The sequence below is a fragment of the Capsicum annuum genome, chromosome 8 (assembly GCF_002878395.1).
Source record: "Capsicum annuum cultivar UCD-10X-F1 chromosome 8, UCD10Xv1.1, whole genome shotgun sequence".
Taxonomy (NCBI): Eukaryota; Viridiplantae; Streptophyta; class Magnoliopsida; order Solanales; family Solanaceae; genus Capsicum; species Capsicum annuum.
The window spans coordinates 55,106,452-55,128,745 of NC_061118.1; the positions used below are offsets into that span (position 1 = coordinate 55,106,452).

At 31.8% G+C, this 22,294-nt stretch overlaps 1 pseudogene; it reads right to left on the bottom strand.

Moving 5' to 3' along the window:
* Positions 1–14,106: 14,106 nt before the first annotated feature.
* On the bottom strand, positions 14,107–18,513 carry LOC107852327 (annotated as a pseudogene).
* Positions 18,514–22,294: the final 3,781 nt, after the last annotated feature.

The following is a 22,294-nucleotide window of genomic DNA, read 5'->3' on the forward strand; positions in this document are numbered from 1 at the left end:
GCCCTAACGTCATCATAAGATCCATCACGAGGTCCTACATTATCTCCAAAGTCACCATAAGCACTAGGAACTTCATTCACCTCATTTTCTCCCTCAAAACAGTAACTTTCAAATCTGCCCAAGTTTTGATCATGGCTATTTTCATAGCCTCTACAATCTCCCTCAATTTCGTAACCATAAAACCCCTCACTACAACCATAGTCTCCCATTTTGTAGTCATAATAATCCCCAGATATCGAAGACATATTCCACTTATATCACCTTTTGAACCTATAAAATGAACAAACAAGATTAGTAGTAAAAGCTTCTCACTAACACTCGTATGCACTCACCTTTGTGATTCTCACAATTGGAGCGGCGAATATTGAAAGTTGCTTGTACTCCGGTAGTCAATAGGATGTCAATTCTACTTGGCGGCCGGAATAGATTCTTGTTGATATACTCAAGACACAAAAATAAAATTTACTTATGAACTTGAAACAAAGAAGTTACTACAAGTTAAAAATGAGAAAAGCACACAAATAATGAAGACACGAAGAAACGGATTCAATAATTAATCTACAACTAAGTAGGTGATTACTAGTTATTAATTAATTCTAGAATCAAGACATGAAACTAATAAAACAATACGATGAAATTAATAATCTAAAATTTGAGCTCAAAATATTGCGTGAACAGTAGCAGTGATGACGTGGCAGCCACGTATTGGGTCGGTTTTATCAAGTGGTTATTCACAAAGGTTCAAGTCTTGGTCAAAAATTAATTTAGATTGGTGGAATTTATTTTAGGAGGGAAAATAAGTCTTGGAGCCTTTTTCAATTTTCAAGACTTGACTTTTTCTTGTACTTCTCCTTAAAACATGTACCCTTGTTTCATGGGAAAGTGGTTGAGAAGTGATGTAAAGTCTTTAGTGTGTAGGAAAAGTCTTTGAGTCACAAGTACTACACCTTGAAACTTGGATCTATGTCTTGCAAGACTAACACAATAAATACTATTTTTCTTCAAATTCTAAGATCAACAACCACTTTTTTTTCAACAATATATGGAGATGGTGAAGAACACCAAGAACATAAACTTTGAGTCTTGAAGTTCTAAGGTTCAAGTTGGACCTCCCAAACAACAACAACAACTTCCCAAGCTTAAATTCCACAACACAATCTCCACAATACACGTTCAAAACTTGAACCAACAACACATCACAAGTTCAAGTCTCGAACCCGCAACAACAATACCAACAACAATCGGCCACACTTTGTTCACATTAACAACATCAATATTTCAAGCCCAAATCTAAGATATAGACTCAAAGTGTTAGTGAGGAACAAAAATAACACTTAGAGACAACAAATACAAGTAAAAATATTGGCCAATACACAATAAGAACATAATTTTCGACCAAGAACACAAAATAGACAGATTGCTATTTTTCTGGAATTTTCAGGTTTCAACTTTTTTTTTAACAATTTTATTTTCAACTAACAAGCCCAAAATTGATCTTGTGGGAACAAAATCAAGCCATTCTTTGATACCAAATGATACGGGAATGACAAGATAAACATGAAACAACTCCAAAACAGTCCATAAATCTTAAGGATCCGAGGACTTTTTTGGAGACCACTCTCGGATTCGCTATCAACAAGAAGAATACAAGATACAATGATGTATATATCACCAAAAAAACAGATACAAAATGTGATGAACAAGATGAAAAACAATAACACAAGTTTCGAATTCAATAAAGGACCCAAAACAGTCCACTACACAAGATAACAACAACAAAAGTAAAGGATAGATAGTGAGACCAAGATTATTACAATATTAAGAACTAAAGTGTGTATTAAACTAAAAAATCCCTAATGAATGTAATAATCTAAACTACACTCCTACGGTAACTACCAAGGAAATCAACTCACCTCAAGATTCACTATTTCTAAGCAAAGATCAATCTTAGCTTTTCCAAACCCTAAACTAAGACTACCTAAAGTGTTCTACTCTCAAGAGAGAGGATTTGTCTTTTAATTTTTCATTCTTCAAAAACTAATGAGAGAAGGCCTAAAAAATCCTAATTATAGTATATTACAAAAGAAGGCCAAAAGACTACACTACCCTTAATGACCAAGGGTGGCCTTGGTATGTTGGAAAATAATATGAATTGTCCAAAATGCCCTTAAGGCTAAGAGACCAAAATGCCCTTCATAAAGGGCACCAAAACCGTGAACCAACAAAGGTGGTCCAAACCCGAGAGTCCTTAAGTCTTCAAGGCTCTAAGAAATCTTCCACACTCGGGTTTGATCAATGGTAGGCTCAAAACGTCCCCTCCAAGTATGATCCTGTGCCCTTCATGCGACCAAAGCTTGATTCTTCACATAGTGAATTTGAATGATGTCGTCGAAAGCTAAGGCGGCCATTAGTCTTGTATCATAGGGATCGGTTGTTAGGATGATTAAAACAAGATAAAATTTGTTAGGAATTTTATTAAGGGTTGTTATTTTTTGCATTTTTGTGGGGTATAATCACATGGGTGGCGGTATGTAGTAAGGTGAGATAAAAATGGATAAAATTGAATTTTGGGAGTACAAAATTAGGTGTCTACAGCATGCCCCCTTTGAATGTAAATATGAATTGTTTTCAGACAAAGAAGTAGACAACAAAACAGAATTTTGTCCCGATCATTATTCAAAGAGAATGAAACAAAATAGAGGAGGGAAACTGAGTCTACACCAGGACATCCTAACTACCTAAGTTATGAAGGAATCAAGTGACGGGTATTTCAAAGGAATGGAAGGAAGATGGACTATACCGAGTTGGAGAATCGAGTGAGGTCCCGCTGAGGTTCCGATCCATGGATCTGTTATTACATTAGAAATGAAAATTATAAGTTAAAAATAAATAAAATTACAAAAATCCTATCTATGCAGCTTTTTTTTGACTCTTGACTTGAGTTTCATCACCCTATTCTTTAAGCGGGCTCCTGACTTGCAATTTCTTCAACTTGCTATTTGGCTTTCAATTTCTTCAACTTGTTTTTTGACTTTTAATCTCTTAACCTTGTTACTTGACTTTCAATTCCATCACCCTATTCTTCAGGCGGGCTCCTGACTTGCCATTTCATCTCCCTGTTCTTCAGGCGGGTTCCTAACTTTTAATTTCATCAACCTATTCTTCAGGCGGGCTCCTGACTTTTAATTTTCATCACCCTATTCTTCAAGTGGGCTCCTTACTTTCAATTTTATCACCCTATTCTTCAGGCGGGCTCCTAAAACCAAAATCAAAACTAAAACAAAAATTATCCCAAACAAAGATTATGATAAAGAAAGATTTTATTCATTCATTTTTGGTTGAAAGTAATGTCCCATTTTCCAGAAGGGTCCTGAAGTGAAGTAAATTCCCATTTTCCAGGAGGATCCAGAACATAAGTAAATTCCCATTTTCCAGGAGGGTCCTAAGCAGAAAGTAAAATCCCATTTTTCAGAAGGGTCCTGAATAGAAAGTAAAATCCCATTTTTTAGGAGTGTCCTGAACAGAAAGTAAAATCCCATTTTTCAGGAGGTTCCTGAACAAAAAGTAAAATCCTATTTTTCAGGAGGGTCCTGAATAGAAAGTAAAATCCCATTTTTCAGAAGGGTCCTGAACAGAAACTAAATTCTCACAGATGTACATTTCCAATGGTAGCTGAATTAACTGAAGTGAATTTTCCCCTGTTTCAACAAAGAAAATTTGTCCATTAAAAATTTAGTGGTGGCTTGCGGCACTTGTTTGTCCTGACACCTGCTCCAGTGTTCATTCCCTTCATTTTGTTTTAGATTACTGGCACTTTCCCCTACTTTGTCGTGTCATTGACCCAAACTCAGATTATTAAGAGTGACTCCTAAATAAACAAATATCTCTCCTTTGTCATGCTTCTCAGATAAACCCTTTAAACCTTCGTATTTTTATGATTTCCCCAAGCTTGTTTGTTGACAAAACTTTCTGCATGACTTATTCGGCTCACAATCATGTCTCTTTCATATGCTGACTTTGTCTTACTTTGTGTAATTGAAGAAGCTAGTAGCCAGTTTTGAAATCTTTTCTCATTTATTTTGTCATAGACTTGACTCAAAGACACGAGAAAATGACATAATTTTTTTTATTTATATAATTGACTCAAGAAAATAAAAATAAAGATAAAGAGAAGAAAGAAAAGACAATGAATGTCCCCATTTGAAATAAAGAAACAAAAAATTTATCTAAAATGACAATCAACTCTAATGATTATGACATGCATTTGGATTAAGCTGCCTGATCTTTTCATTCAAACTTTCACCAATTGTTGTTGAGCTAATGACCCTGAAATTGAGTTACATCCTTGGTCAATTACATTCAGAAACCTTATTCGACTAGTGACACCTTGAAGGGTTTTCGCCAACAAGCCTCTCTCTTTTTTTTTCTCTCGGCTCACCATTGGCTTATGGTATCCGTGAGGTTTTTTTACCAATGGGATTCTTTAATTTTCATTTCTCTCAACTCACAGTCCTCTTACAGTGCCCGTGAGGATTTTTATCGATAAGACTCTCTCATTTTTATTTGTCTCAACTCACCATCGTCTTACATTGCCCGTGAGGGTTTTCATCGATAAAACTCTCTTATTTTATCACTCTCAGCCTACTATCGTCTTACAATGCCCATGAGGAATTTCACCGATAAGACTCTCTCATTTTCATTTCTCTCCTAATTCCTTATGCTGAGGAAGACAAGTAGTTTCCAAAATGTGTCATCACATCTATTGCATGCTTAGCCTTAGTATTCTCAAATATTGATCTGAAGGTCTTTCTTTGATTGTAACTTGGCTTTTAAATAGGGTTAGAAAGAAAGGATGGCATAGGGCCCAAACGACACTTAAAGTGGGGTGGGATTTACAACTTTTGGAATCGACTCAAACAATAAGGATTAACTCATGCCCCAATTTCTTTTGACTGGGAAATTCTAAATTGTTTATTTGGTTGGACCGATCCCCAGGTAGGACAGCCTACGTATCTCAACTCTGAAAGACGAAAATCAAGTCACACGTAGTTCTGGCAGCTTGTTTTGCTTGATTCTAAATTCTTTTTCATCCATGCTTCTTTTATTGACTCTTTCTCTTTGGGAATTTTCTGACTCTATTTATCTTGACACTCTTCTCTTCTCTTTTTTTTTGGACACATTTTTTCTCTCTTCTTTTTTTTTTTTGGAAACTTTTCTGACTCTAGTCTTTTACTCGACACTTATTTTTGAGCTTTACTGACTCTATCTTGATTCCAAAAGAGGGGTATAGGCAATTATACTCTTTTTATTTTCTTTTTTTTTTCTTGAAACATTAAGAAGAAAAGAAAATAAAAATTGTCAAAAAAAAATTGGTGAAAATCTTTTTGAATTTTTCAGGTGTAACATACCTATACAAAAATGAAATCTATGATTACCAAAGAAAATCTCTTTGGGTTTCCAATTTTGAATTTTATACGAAAATAAAATTTGAACCTATTAAAGGAAAATATATTTTTTGTAGTTTTGTTTTAAAGAAAAATCTTTTTTTTTGTAGTTTTCTTTTAGAGATGCATATGACATCTACTCTAAATAAATAGTGAAGAAAATCTTTTTGAATTTTTCAGATTCCTATAAAAAATAAAACCTATTATTACTAAAGAAAAATCTTTTGGGGTTTTCAATTTTGAATTTCATATGAAAATGAAACTTACAACTATTAAAGGAAAATCTTTTTGTGGTTTTCTTTTACGATGTATATGGAACACCTACTCTAAATAAAGAGTGAAGAAATTTTTTTTGGATTTTTTAAAATAAGATGCCCGAACCAACAATAGGCTGCCTACGTATCTCACTCCCGAAAGAGGAGAACCAGGGGTGCGTAGTTCGTCCAAATTGGATAATTAAGGATTAAATGACAAACTAAACCCTGAATTGAGAGACACGACTAAAGACAGCCAAATAAAATCTTTTTTGGGTTTTTAATTAGAAACTAACACCAACAACTATGAAAGAAAAAATTCTTTTTGATATTTTCGTTATATAAAAATGTACAAAGCTCCTATTGAAAGGAAAAAATATTTTTGGAGCTTTCGAATTGTGAATACTTACTAAAGAAATAAAAGAAAAATCTTTTTAACGTTTTTGATTTTTTGGGAAATGAGTGCAAAAAGTAAAAACAACATTTTTTTTAATTGAGAAAAATAAATGCCATAAAGAACCCTAAAAACTACCAAATCTTTTTTTTTCACTTTTTTTCAACAATTTCTTGCCTACACACTTTGTTTCTAACTCATGCTTTTGCCTAAATCAGTCTGTCAAATGACCTTATTACCCTCAATGATGCAACATTTAACACGTAGGGATGCTTTAGAGGTGAGTCTCTTACAAAGGGCCACGTGGATCCTACTAGATCTCAATATGATTCAAATAAGCATGAGCTAAAGGCTGACCTATGCTGGGGTTCACTAACAAGCCTATTCGAGGGAGCGTATGGTCGATAGTGGCTGCACTAGCTTTCCACCCACTCTATACCAGCGGACGGATCCCCCTCCTAAAAATAAGGGTGACTTAACTATAGGTCGTGTACACAACGTGTACTACAGAACTTGTTGCAGAAAGAATTAACTGGGGTTATGCAAATGATGCAAGATATAAAGCGGTAACACATAAGAGAAAACTGTAAACACGTAGGACGTAGGCACTCAACAACGATAAACAAATACAAGCAATAACACAAACAATGTCTATACACTCATAATGTCAAAACTAAGCCGATATAACTCCAAAAAGAAGCTCGAATTCTGAAAAGGATCCCCAGCAGAGTCGCCAGAGCTGTCACACCCGTTTTTTAACTGAAAGAATTATATTTTATGTTTGAAAGGATTTTTATTATTAGAGTGACAAAAGATGAAAATTATTTCGAAAAGGATTCATTTTATAATTAACTCAGAGTCGCCACATGGCAAAATTGGGTGTGCCAAGTCACCTTCGAAAATCCTTTTTTAAAAAACTGTTTTGACTCTAAAATTGATCCGCGAATAGAGATTCCGGCTAAGGAATTCTGTTGATCGAGGGGAAGGTGTTAGGTACCCCTTGATCCCGTGGTTCAACCACGGTCACTTGGTGGAACGTATCGGCTAATTTGACATTATCAAATGTATAAAACCACATAAACACACAAAAACAAGCAAACAAACAAACCAAATAAAATTCAAAATCAAAATAATATCCAAGCCGAATTATACAGTCCAAAAATAGAAATATACAAAAATAGAAATCCTATTCTATACTAATACTCAACTATGCTCCAATGCTTTACCCAATGCCTCGGGCCTTCATCACGATCATCTCCCGCCAAGTACAAAATGCTTCAGGGCAATCCCCGATGATTAACTACATGAAACTTCGGGGCATTCCTCAGCCAAATGAATACACTTGAATAAAATGCGATAAACTAGGAAGAAAGATTAACACAGCACATTCAAACATTCAACCAAACACAAGTTATAAATTTGCCTACCCGAACCTATATTTGTCTATCCGTTTCAACATATCATAAATCTATTACGTTCCATATCAATAATCGATCAAAACTGATCCGAATCTAACCTTTTCGTCAATTTTTAATTCCACCCCCAACTTCTTTTCTCAACCAAAGATTAACACATGCTTCGATTATCAATTCAATTTTTTGACTCAGAATCCAATATCAACAACATCAACATAACGACAATTAAAGCATGGTAATCATATGAATTTCACATAAATGATATAAAAATTTTCTCAAATCATCCAATCTCAAACAAGCCAATTCAACAAATTAAGATAAAGAAGAGAGGACGGGTTAAAGAAATAGACCTTTCGATAATCGATTTTTGTTGATAATAAGAAAACCCGAACTTGAAATTTTGAATAGAACCTCAACAATGACGAGTCCAACTCGGATAGAGAAACAACAATCCATAACTGATCACAACAATCCGACTAAGACCAAATAGTATCCAAATTTCCAGAACCAGTATGCAAACCAACAAACCCCAAAAGCATAACGACAGAACAAGTCAGCCCGTACACGATCTCAATGACAGAAAACCGATGTACCCAAGCCCGATTTCGAAAACGACACTAAAATATATGAACCTAAAGCCTCAATCAACCTGACAGAAGACTAAATTCGATTTAGTCTGAGTTCCGGTGAACTCATACAGAGGCAGCAAACAACAACAACAAACCCAGTGTATTCCCACCTAGTGGGGTCTGGGGGGGTAAGATGTACGCAGTCCATACCTCTACCTCTGATGAAGTAGAAAGGCTGTTTTCGATAGACCCCCGGCTCAAGGCACGAGATACCACACAAACACATAGTAAAGCACAGAAGCAGATTACATAACATAATACGAAGGCAGTAAACGACAGACAAAAAATAGATTCTGGAGAACCTCACTGTTTCTGGCTAGATTCAGCTAGAAACCAACGGAAAATACAAAAAATATTGGGAACTTTGAACCGGACTCATTGAACGGACAAACTAGACAAATAATGACGCCGATTTTGATGAGATTTCATTGAAAATCTGAAGAGGGTCGATCGAATCTCTCAAATTCTCTATATTTTTTACTCCTAATCGTGTGTATTCTGTGTGGGTGTGTGTTTGTTGTGATGTACGTCCGGAAATGTCCTCCTCTTCCTATGGAAATGGAAATTATGTATGTATCTATGATGATGAATTGGAAAAAAAATGATCATTTTTCTTTCACTATGAGCCCCACGTGAATTGTGATGGTCTATATATGATGATTTCTGATGGAATCGCGAATGGGCCCCCCAAAAAATGGGTTCTCTATGTATGTATATATCTGGTATTGTGGTAAGTATGATCTATTCTGTTATGGGGAATATGCTATGGGGTCCCTTTTCTCATTTATTTTGTGGTCTTTGAATTCTGTATCCCTTTCTGTGACGTGTAATAGTGAGGTAGTGTAAGGTAGTGGGGTAGGATAGGGGGTAGGGGTAGGTTGTTAGGATAATTAAAACAAGATAAAATTTGTTAGAAATTTTGTTAAGGATTGTTATTTTTTGTATTTTTGTGGAGTATAATCACATGGGTGAGGACATGTAGTAAGGTGAGCTAAAAATGGATCAAATTCAATTTTGGGAGGACAAAATTAGGTGTCTACAGTCTCTCCTTTAGAAACATTGAACTAAATAATTTAATGAGGCAAAATATATAGTTCTAATTAACAATTTTAATTCTTACACAAAGTTATTATATCTCCAATGTCGTATTAGAAGCCTCCAATTCTAATTAAGAAAGTACAAAGTTAAATATCAAAAAATAGTAGTATAAAGGAAATGAAAGAGTATAATTTTATGTCTGAGTAAAAACTGCACAATCAAATCAAAACGGTAACAATCAAACCGATAAATATCTATTTTATTTGAATTGATTAATTTTAATAACTTTAAAAATGATTAAATTAGTTTAATTTTAATCAAAAATCAATTAAAAGTAGTTTAATTATAATTTAAATCAAAAATCAATCTAAATCAAATCGTAAACTCCACTAATACTGTGCCAAGAAGACAAAACAAGTTGAAGATTTTTGTGAATTTTACGCAAACTCATCCATCAATCACATGACACAACATAACTCACTAGTACTACCCAAAGTAGGATGAGACAAATTTAATGTCTCAATGAACTTATGCGAATTTGTCCAACGGCAGCACCACGCCATATCAAAAAGAGAGGGAGAAGAGAGTAATAGTGAAAATACTTCTATAGAAACACTGAATATATATATATATATAGGAATGGGAAAAGTGAAAAGATGATGACAATAACAATCCATAAGAAAGAGAAGAAGAGAATAGCAAAGGCTTGAAGGACATTGGTGGTCAAGCAAATCAAAGGAAGAACAGAGAATAAAGAATAGAGAATACAAGTTCTGTAAAGATACAATATATATATATATATATATATATATATATATATATATATATATATACACATACTATATGGGAGATGCCCGTGCTCAACACTAGCCCAACATTTTATTTTATCTCCATCACAAGCATTTAGCTATTCTACAAAAACTGTAGGTATAAGGAGAGTATAGCACCTCTATCAAATGCTTGAATTCAAAAATATTAAAATAAAACTGCATAATTTTTTTACTATCAATAAAAGTTAGTATCCTTCTAAGTACAATAAATAACCTTTGAGCAGTTTTCTTATGCTTTTCATTTCTTTTGCAGACACAAGAGAGTGGAAGAGCGAGAAAGGGCTTCTTATCACTGTTTCACTTCCCAGAATGTACAAATTCGTAGGTGTTTCTTTTTGCAAAATGACATCCTCTCTTATAGGAAAATACTCTTTCTTCGTTTCAAAAATCTGCAGAGTGTAACTTCGGAAAGAAGAAATCAAATCAGCTATTTGTATTATTAAGCAGCTTATTTCTTTGTGCTAAGTCTTCGTAGTGTATTCAATATCAAGATAAACATCCATCTAGGAAGACCATATTTACTACACATCAATTTCCTTCAACTCTCCTCAGTGGATCTATTTCACTCATACTTTTCTTTTTTAGCACAGACATTTCAAAATAATTTCCCAATTGCAACTTTGTTCCAGGTAGCTATATCTAATATGTTTAAACCTAAGTAAAGATTGTTCGTGTGGGATAAAACCTACTTACCTGCTTTTAATACTTTTAATTTTGAGCAATTCGGTCTAATTTCCTACTTTTTTTACCTTTCAAATAAGTTAGAATAAAAAGGGGTAGGAAAGATATTATTTACCTTGTTTAAGTTATAGTAGATCCTATCCCTAGCTAGCAAGGCTTTCTTTGAAAGCTCAGCTTCCCTTGAAGAGAAAAAGTTTCTACATGTAGCTTCAATGTCGTCAATAACCTTTCAACTATGAAAGAAGTAAATTGAGTGCGTGACAACCTATGTTGCTCGGACTCGGCTGTTTTACCGCCGAACTCATCTCGACACAAGACTAAGGCAGGGACTGTGCTTCCGCCGTCTCCAATTCGGTCAACCGATTTTGGAGACGTTGACCAAAATGAAGAAAAAAATTAACTGGAAATATTGAATAATTAACCGGCAAATTACCTGAAAAAGTCCCGACCAACGACCATTGAAATAGAGACAACATTGTCGATGTGTCATCGCCGGGAAATCATCATCGACATTACCGAAAATCATCATCGGCATCGCCGAAAATCATCGGCGCAGACGTCGTACCACCTCAGGGTACCGAAAATCATCGTCGTACTCTATCATCGGCGTAGTAGTGTTTACACAGTGACGAGTTATTTTTTTCCAAGTAAGTGTGTTTTGAAACCTTTGTCTTTTATTTTTACTATTTTTAATTAATAATTAGTTCCTTTACTATTAATAATTAATTAATAATAATCTCTTGCCAGCACTGTCTGTCGGTGAGTGTATTTTACTTTGACAGTATTAAATTTAACTTCTTAATTATATTTATTTTTTGTTTTTAGTAAATAAACGTGAGTTATAATTTTTGAAAAAGTTTTTAATACAAATACTATTCCGAATTGAAAAGTAAAATCAGAAGACAAAAATAACTAAAAATACAAAATTAACTAAAAAATTTTAGAATATCTTTATAACTCTATATTTATAATATTTAATTTTTTTTAGATGAATCCCCGCATCCGTTTCCACACTCGGATTCACACCCTCGAATCTTAAAATTTATATTTTGATGAATTCGACTCTCGTATTTGCACCCTCTCGGATACCCGCACCCGAGTCCGAGCAACTTAGGTGACAACTAATCGAAAAAGAATCACAACTCATGCTTCATCGCCCCTCTTTTAATCCTACTCTCTTGTCATTTTTTTTTCCTCTAGGAATGTAAGATGTGAGAGGTTAAGGTTGCATTTGTTTTTTTAAGATTTAGACGTCTGAATCTGAATGCACATCTGAATGATTAAGATGTTGTCTCTAGATCTGAAAACTGAATGATTAAGGGTGCATTTGTTTTCTTTAATATTAAGAAGTCTAAATCTGAATGGATATCTGAATGATTAAGATGTTGTATCTAGATCTGACTACTGAATGATTAAGACTGTTTATTTTTTAACATCTAAATGTACATAATTTATTTATTTGTAATAAATATACAATTTAAATTTAAAAAGTAATAAAATATTATATTATATGAAAAAATATTACATAAAGTATTAACTTAAACAACAAAATTATTATTTGAGTGATAATTAAAATATTTAAAGATAACTATATTATGTTAAATATAATTATTGAATTATTTAAATTATTAGAAAAAGATATATCGATTAAAAATTATTGTGATATGATGTAATTATAAAAAATTAAATTCAACATAAGGTAATCTGTCAATTAAACTGATCTAACAAACTAAAATAGTTGATCAGATATAATTTTGACTTAGATGCATAAATATTAAAGTATTTGAATAACTAATTAATACAAGAACGTACACATGTTTATTTGTTAACCATGAAATCTAAGTGAAAATATCATTAATAATTTCAATGTTACGCTATGAATAGACACAAATAAGATTCTATTATCCAAAGAACTACAAATTTTATAATCAAAACAAAAAATTGCAAGCAAAAATTTAGAGTTTAGTAAATAATGAATATACAAATTGACAACTAAAATATTTATAAAACTTTTTGTTAAATCATACCTAAAAGAGAAGGAAAGCAAGTGAAGAGGAAGAGAGAGAGAAACATGAAGAGAGGGAGAGATAACATGAAAAGAGAGGGAGAGAGATAACGTCAAAAGAGAGAGAAAATAATGAAGTGAGAAAGTTAGGGATTATGTTTTAAAAAGAGTCTGAATGCTATTCAGACTTCTTTTCATATCTGATCCATTCAGATGTTTTCAGATACATTAAGAGGCTCTTTTAAAAAAACAAATGCACTTAATGGGCTAAAGTCTAAACCATTCAGATTCAGACCTCCATTAAGTGCAAACAAATAGGGCCTAAGACTATTTATTTTTCAACATTTGAATGTGCAAAAAAATTTTATTTGTATATATAATAAAATAAAAAATATAATTCAAATAAAAAATTAATTATATATTATAAAAGTATGTAATTAAATACAACAAAATTATTATTTGATTAAGAAAAAAATATTTATGTTTGTTATTTATAGTGGAGATAGTTTATAATGACGGTTGTAGTGACAATGATTAATGTTAGTGATAAATAATGTTGGTGGTGATAGTTGCAATGGTTGGTATTGTAGTGACTGTAATGATGGTAGCAATTGATGGTGGTAGTGGTGGTTGTGATGTGACATTGCTTGATGTTAGTAGTTTAAGGTATTGATTGTGTTGGCTAAAATATGAATGCATGATGGTTGATGATATGTTGGTGCTATTTAGAGATGTTGTTTGTTGGGATGGCGGAGATGGTTGTTAGTAGAGATAAATTGTAGCTATGGTAATAGTTGAAGTGGTGGTAGAGGTGGCATTACTAGTGATAATGGTAGTGATGGTCGAAGAATGTATGGAGGTTATGATGTATTAGTGGTAGTTAGTGGTGGTGTTAGTTGTGATAGATAAGTTGGTCGGTAGTAGGGATAGACCGGTAGTGGTTGATGATGGTAGAGCTATCGACAGTAGTGGTGGCGGTAAATATAATAGAATAATAGATGTAGTAGGTGTGGTAGCGGTTGATAATAGTGGGTGGTAGAAATATTTATTATCGATGGTGGAGGTAGTTGGTGGTGATGGGTAGTGGTTGATAGTAGTAGCAGTGGTAGAGGTGGTTAGTGGTGGTGACCGCTGATTATGAATAGTGTGGTGAATACTATCAAACACCAGAATATCTCTTCAGGTCTATTAATACTTGGTTCTAGATCTGAATGATTAAGACCTATTCAGATCTATTAAGAGCTAAAATCTTAATAAATAACAAATACACTTAATGGTCTAAAGTCTGAACCATTCAGATTCAGACCTCCATTAATTGCAAACAAATGAGGCCTAAGTATAGAATGCTTCAAACCTCTAAAAATGAATTATCACTTCGAGCAAGACATAAATAGTACGCAGCAAGCTCAGCAAGTATCATACCGGAAAATTAACATAGGAGAACATTTTAACCCCTCTGCGAGCATCCAGTAAAGCAACATCTTGAGGGTTCAAAAGAATCAACCCTCCTACCAGTATAATTAAGAAAATTGAATAATAATGCACAGAAAAATAACATAAAACAAAACTCATTATAACATAATCCTAGACAGTTAATGCATAAGAACGGAATTAACTTAATAGCACAATGTTATTATACTATGTTAACTTGAGATATTAAGCAAATGTTTTTAGAAGAGCAGCAAACGAACAGATAGTTGAAAATGTTAAATTATAGCCTTCTTTTCTAATCTTGTCAAATTGGATGAATGTATGCTAACAAAATGGTGAACTTTCAAACATAAAAAGAAAAAATAGAAAAGATGATAACATTTACAGCTAAGTTTTACTTAAAAAACACACTATGAGTAAAGTAAATCATCATTTGACCTTTGTTGTACAAAATGTTAAAACTTAAGCTTAATGAACCAATATAATAATGCATTATATGAGACTCAGTTTCACTTGGTCCAATCTAAAGCCGACCCATCATCGAAAATCCTCAACTGCCAGACTCGTTATTTAAAAACTTAATGGTTGTAAAAGTGGAGGATCATCCTCGATCTTATTGATTAGTCCATCAGTTATTTAATATTATGGATATCTACTTACAAGCTGAATTGACAGATATATTCAATTTTTATTTCATGGTTGTATGCTTTTTTTTGTTGTCGGGTTTTTTGACATCAGATTAAATATGCTGCAATAGCTTTATCCTCATGGCATATTTCTAGAGTCAAATTCTTTTAGAAGTACCTTCTCAAAAAGATTTTTAAAAAAAGAACTTCTAAAAAATTTATACATACCTGATAATTGTAGCCTTTGAAAAATAGATATCTGAGTATCACTGATATCAGGAGGCATATCTATCACAAGAACATCTAGAATCCCCCAATAAACTCCCCTTGTCAACTGTTAAAGGGCCTTCATTACCTGCAATTGTATATTTGGGTCTAATTGGATTTAGACAATTATATTCTACCTCCTCAAAGTGTCTCATCAATCATTAAAATCTTTAGCTCAATTTATAACCTTAAATGTGTTAAAATGTATAATATTAGTCATCATTTGTAGAGAGAAGCATACCATAGGCCCTCTTCATACAATTGCTTCCCTTTCGGCTCCAAGAGATTCAATTTATATACATTTAACTCCAGAACTTTTAATTGGAATCATCTTTCTATCTGTCCAAATTATACGATAAGCAATCAAGGAAAGAAAGAATACTAACAATTACAACAACTATAAGTCTATAACATTACTATCTGAGGATAGGGCATGTTGATACTAAAATGAAGGTAATTAAAGTATCACCACTGCTCAATTCTGACTTTCCTTGGAGGCACATCATTAAAGGAATTGAAGGCCCATAAATATCCACATCCAGCAACCCAACTTTAACTTGATCATAAGGAAGAAAAGAATTATCAACATTTCCATCATAAATATCTCAAGCATCCAGTTCAATTGCAATATAATACACAAAAATCTAGTTTTTATTTTCAGCTAGCTCAGTTTATTAGAGATAGCCCATTCTTTTGATTGTTAGTTGGAACTTCTTTTCAAGTTATTCATTGTCCGCTTTGTATGAGTACACTCAAATGTAATTGTTAAGACGTGAACGAATACAGTCAATTTTAGCTTGTTGAATCTTTTTCCTTCTTCTTCTCTCTACCAATTTACTTCACTATTTCAAAGTTTTTGTTATCCTTAACTGAATCTTCACCTTCTCCGGTTCAATTAGAAATTCCTAAATTTTGGCATCACAATACCAAATTTACTAACATCAACAACAAAGACACGATTCAACTAATTTATCAATCCACTTCACCAATGGTGGATACAAGATTTAAGTTACCTATAAATATATATAACATCGAACCTATTGTATGACCTACTATTGGTTTGCAATCCTAATGAACTTTTAGACATAAACTTATCTTCCGCACCAAAAAATATTGGATTCAGATAAATTTGCAGCTATATAACTGCATCCACCCCTCAATCCTAAATTAGTTGGGATTCCTCGATATAAATACTCCATTTTATTCTGGACCCACGCATAGTAGGAGCATTAATACACTGAAAAACCTTTTTTTTCATTTCATAAAATTAAATTGTTAGACATTTTAGAAACAAAACAATTACAAGTTCTAGTGGACATGGCAACACCACATTCCTAGAAGCAATAGCTATGATATCTTTAATCCCTTCAATTTTCAGACTTTGGGTATTGATATTTCTTGCATTTTCCATAGAAAATTTCCGAACCCCTCAAATCTGCGCGATAGAATTACACCGAAACTATCAATTCCTTGAGTTAAAAATAAAATCTTGAAAAATATACACAAGTTTATATATCACTTACAATGGAATTTTTCAGGAAACACTTCATAATAAAAACTTGTTTGGACAGTGAACAAGGATGGAGAACTGGGGATTTAGTTGCAGTTATTCCTTGACAAAGATGTAAATATATTCTTGCCACCAGATTTCAAATGTATTTAGATATCATGAGTAAACTTGGAATTGTCATAGAGATATTACTCGAGTGGAATTTCAATAAAAAACTCATAATTGTCTCTCATCTTTATGTTATGTCTAGTATCTCATCCCTTTCTTGTTACCCTTCTTACTATCTTATCTAGTTTTAGTTAGTATGGATAGTATCTTCGCATTTTATTATATGTTGTAATTTGTATTCAGTGATTATAAATATTTCATGTTAGTATTGGTAATTGAGTTTGTCTTAACATCCTTTAATAATTTAGAATCTATTTAAGTTTTGTTGGTAATATTGTTATTATCTTATCAACAACAACATATTCAATGTGTTCTCATAACTTGAAGTTTGGATAAAATAGAATGTATGAATACATACATTTGCCTTAGAAGTGAGGTAAGTTGAATAATTCCTCGATATATCTTGTGTTAGATGCTGAGGTATCCATTTCCTTGTTAAGTGAACAACCATTACAGTTGCAACAATAAAGGTACTCCAATAAGAAAACTGATAAAGAAAAGAAATATTCGTATTTCTAGTACGCTAGAAAAATCGACTGGAATATAAGAACTCGTACCTCTTCATTGTCAACATTTGGCAGGGACTTATCTTTTGGATTTGAAACTTCCACAGCTACCTGTATCATATATGAACCAAAAACTTATAATGCTATTTCATAAAAGTCAATACGTGCTAAAACCACACGTTTTTCCTCCTTAATATCTTTACAGGGCTATTATGGAAAGGGTAAGCAACTATGTTGTGAATAATGCTACCTGTCCTGTTATTGTTGTGAAGAATGCAAAAGATGAATTTTACAATATGTTGAACTCCTTTACAAGCAAAGCTGATTTATTGTCTTTGAGATCTAAGCTTATATTAAAATAATCTTATCTGTTTTCTAAGCTTGATTAGGATCAATCTTGAACATGTTGATGTGTGTATTATGTACCCTCATTTTGAACACATGTTATTCCGTTCATGTTGTGGTAAATAAACTTTTTGAACCCATTCAATCTGACTTCCTCATTAAGTGCTTACTATTTATATGCTTGTCTTCTTAGATTATAAGATAGCTTCACTAAAGAAGGCAGTATTGTGTTATATTACTGTGTTTTTCCTGGGACCTTCCTTCAATCAACATGAAAGATTAAAAATATAGTTTTCATACAGGTAAAAATACCAATACTGTGAAGACAAGGTTTTTGAGAATCAACTAAATAAGTATGTTTTGAATTTTGTTGTATGTTTTGTTTCAAACTTGACATTATGTGGTAGTTGAACCTTTTTATTTCATTCATAATAGCTAAAACTTATATTGCGGTCATGTTAACCCAAACATCACAGTTATAAAAAAAAGAGTTCTTTATAAAAATAGACAATAGGTCACTTTCAGTGTTATATTCTGCTGAAAACTATGTGCAAGGCTTGGTAATATCGCATCAAATGGAAAGGAAAGGTAAGTAATCTACTATCAATGTATGAATTCATTATATTAACCATACATATAAGCCGATTAATCAAGAAAAACAACCACCGACTAACTCCTGCCATGCACACAAAATCAGTAGACAAAAAATGTGATAAAGGAATTATAGAATTTAGATCATTATTAGCCCCATAATATCATTTTTGGAGGAATGTAAATTCGAAAACTATAGTCCAAAATAAATATTTTCAAAATATTAGAGAATCAAAATTTGTAAATGGATTGCATGTGTAATTTACCTTTTCAAAAACTTTAAAAGTTAATCAAAATCTCCAACCATCAACTGTGAAATTTGGTTAAATTATGGTGGCGGATTGTATAAACTACAAGAACTAACAATCACAGATGCCATCGAAGTTTCATTATCAATAAATTGGTGCAATAAACAAAGAATATAGATGAAGACTTATCTGAACTTAAAAATACAGTACATATCGAAACAAATTAAAAAGCAGAGAATGGAATTCATCTGCTCCGGTGGGTGAGAAAGAGCGGAGAGAAGAAATGAAGGAGAAGGCAAAAAAAATTAGGTAAAGATCCGAAGAGAGAAAGTGAATATTGTAATGTAAATGAGAATTACACTTATTGATATGAGTTTTACACCTGTTCAATTACCCATCAAATGGACCCTAATGTGTAGTACAAATTTTGTTTCTTTTTGTAATGAGAATGAACTTGTGCAGTGTTGGTCCTCTCATTATTGACTTATATATAAGGTTAATAAGGTACACAAAAGAATAAACAAAAAATGACAGCGTGAGACGCACGTGTCCAAAATTAATATATTAAATAAATATTTTTAAATGTTTAGATCATATTGTCATAGCTAAATAATTTAATGAGATAAATATAGTATACAATGAATAAAGAAAAAAAATGATGATGTGGGAGTACGTGCAATGCACATGTCCAAAACTAGTATTCTAAATAAATATTTATGAATGTTTAGATCAAATTATCACAGCTAAGTAATTTAACGAGGCAAATTATATAATTTTAATTAACAATTTTAATTCTTACCCAAAATTATCATATATCCAGTGTCGTATTGAAAGCATCCAATTCTAATTAAGAAAGTGCATAGTTAAATATCAAAGAATAATAGTATAAAGAAAAAAAGACTATATTTTTATGTATGATTAAAATTGAATAATTGAACCAAACTGATAACAATCAAATCGATAAATGCTTATTATCTTTGATTTGGTTAATTTTAATAATTTAAAATTGACTAATTAGTTTAATTTTAATCAAAAATCAATCAAAATTAGTTTAATTATAATTTTAACAAAAAATCAATTTAAATTGAATCGTGAACTCCTCAAATACATCTTAAGAGGGACGAAATAAATTGAAGTCTTCTTGAATTTTGTAGATTTACCTACAACCATACGACAAGACATGCTAAAACTATGATAAGCAAAATGAGATAAAATTACAGTCTTCATAAATTTACGTAAATTTGCCCCTTAATCGTACGAAACAACGCACAAATACTATATGAAGCGAAATGAGACACATTGAAGTCTTTATGAATTTTACGCGAAATAATGCGTCAACCGCACGATATGATATAACACGCTGATACTATTCAAAATAGATGAAATAAATTAAAATCTCGAAATTTATGCGAGTTTGTCCTACAAGTGCACCATGCCACACCAAAAAGAAAAAGAGAGAGAGAAAAGAGTAATACTAAGAATAGGAGAATACAACTTCTACACAAATACGAAATATATATCTCTATAGTATTATATGAACAGGAATGGAAAAAAAAAAAGATGACGGTAATAACAATATATAAGAAAGAGAAGAAGACGACTACAAAGGCCTGAGGTCATTGGTGGTCAGATAAATCAAAGGAAGAATAGAGAATAGAGAATACAAATTTTATAAGAATACAAAAAATATATAGCATACAAATGAATAAAGGAAAAAGATGACACGTGAGATGAACGTGTCTAGAACTAGTATATTAAATAAATATTTTTGAATGTTTGAATCAAAGTATCATAGCTAAATAATTTAATGAGATATATATAACAAACAATGAATAAAGAAAAATGATGATAGCGTGGGACCATATGCAACGCCCATGTTTAGAACTAATATTCTAAATAAATATTTTCTTAATGTTTAGATCAAATTATCAGAGCTAAGTAGTTTTATGAGGCAAAATATATAATTTTAATTAACAATTTTAATTCTTATACAAAATTATCATATATCCAGTGTCATATTGAAAGCATCTAGTTCTAATTTAAAAAGTGAATAGTTAAATATCAAGAAATAGCAGTGTAAAGAAAAAGAAAGAGTATATGTTTGTGTATGATTAAAAACTAAACAATGAAATCAAAACTGATAACAATCAAATCGATAAAGGCTTAACATTTTTTATTTGGTTAATTTTAATAATTTAAAATAGACTAATTAGTTTAATTTCAATCAAAAGTCAATCAAAATTAGTCTAATTATAATTTTAACAAAAAATCAATCTAATTTGAATCATGAAAGCCTCAAATACTTGTCAAGACGAACAAAACAAGCTGAAGTCTTCGTGAATTTGTGCAGATTTATCAACAACCACACAGCATGACACACTAATGCTATGATAAGAGAAACAGAACAAAATTTAAGTCTTTATGAATTTACGCAAAGTTGTTCCTTAATTGCATGACACAACATACAAATACTATGTAAAGTGAAACTAACAAAATTAAAGTCTATGAATTTTACGCGAAATAATGTGTCAACCGCACGATATGATACAACACGCTAATACTATCCAAAGTAAACAAAATAAATTAAAGTCCCAAAAATTTACATGAGTTGTCCCACAAGCGCACTACACCATGCTAAAAAAAAAAAAAGAGGGAGAAGAGTGTAATAGTGAGAATAGGAGAATACAACTTTTCAGAAAACACGAAATATATATCTCTATAATATTATATAAGAAGGAACAAAAAAAGAAAAAAGATGACAACAATAACAATCTTTAAGAAGGAGAAGAAGAGGGTGGTAAAGGACCAAAGGTCATTGTTGATTGGACAAATCAAAGGAAGAATAGAGAATACAAATTCTATAAGGTACGAAAACTGTATAGAGTATACAAATGAAAAAAGAAAAACCATGACAACGAGAGACGCACATGCCTAGAACTAGTATATTAAATAATTTTTTTGAATGTTTAGATAAATTATCATAGCTAAATAATTTAATGAGATATATATAATATACAATATATAAAGAAAAAAGATGACAGCGTGAGACGCACGTCCAATGCACATGTTCAAAACTAGCATTTTAAATAAATATTTTTTAATTTTAGATCAAATTATCATAGCTAAATAATTTTATGAGACAAAATATATAATTTTAATTAATCCTTGCACAAAATTATCATATATCCCATGTAATGTTGAAAGCATCCAATTCTAATTAGGAAAGTGGATAGTTAAATATCAAGAAATAGTAGTATAAAGAAAAAAAATAGTATATTTTTATGTATGATTAAAATCTGAACAGTCAAACCAAACTGATAATAATCAAATATAAATGTGTATTATTTTTTATTTGGTCAATTTTAATAACTTAAAATCGATTAATTAGTTTAGTTTAACCAAAAATCAATCGAATTAGTTTAATTATAATTTTAACAAAAGATACTTCTCAAATACTTGTCAAGACAGACGAAATAAGTTGAAATCTTCATGAATTTATGTAGATTTACCTACAACCATACGACACGGCACGCTAAAGTTATATTAAGTGAAATGAGACAAAATTAAAGTCTTCATGAATTTACGCAAGTTTATCCCTTAATTGCATGGCACAACACACAAATACTATGTGAAGTGAAACGAGAAAAATTGACGTATTTATGAATTTTGTGCGAAATAATGCATCCACTGCACGATACGATATAACACGCTAATACTATTCAAAGTAGACGAAATAAATTAAAGTATCAAAAATTCTGTCAGTTTGCACGACAAGCGCACTGCGTTATGCTAAAAAAGAGAGGGAGAAAAGAATAATAATGGGAATAGAAGAATACAACTTCTACACAAGCAAGGAATATAACTCTATAGTATCATATGAGAACGAAAAAAGAAAAAAATGACGACAATAAC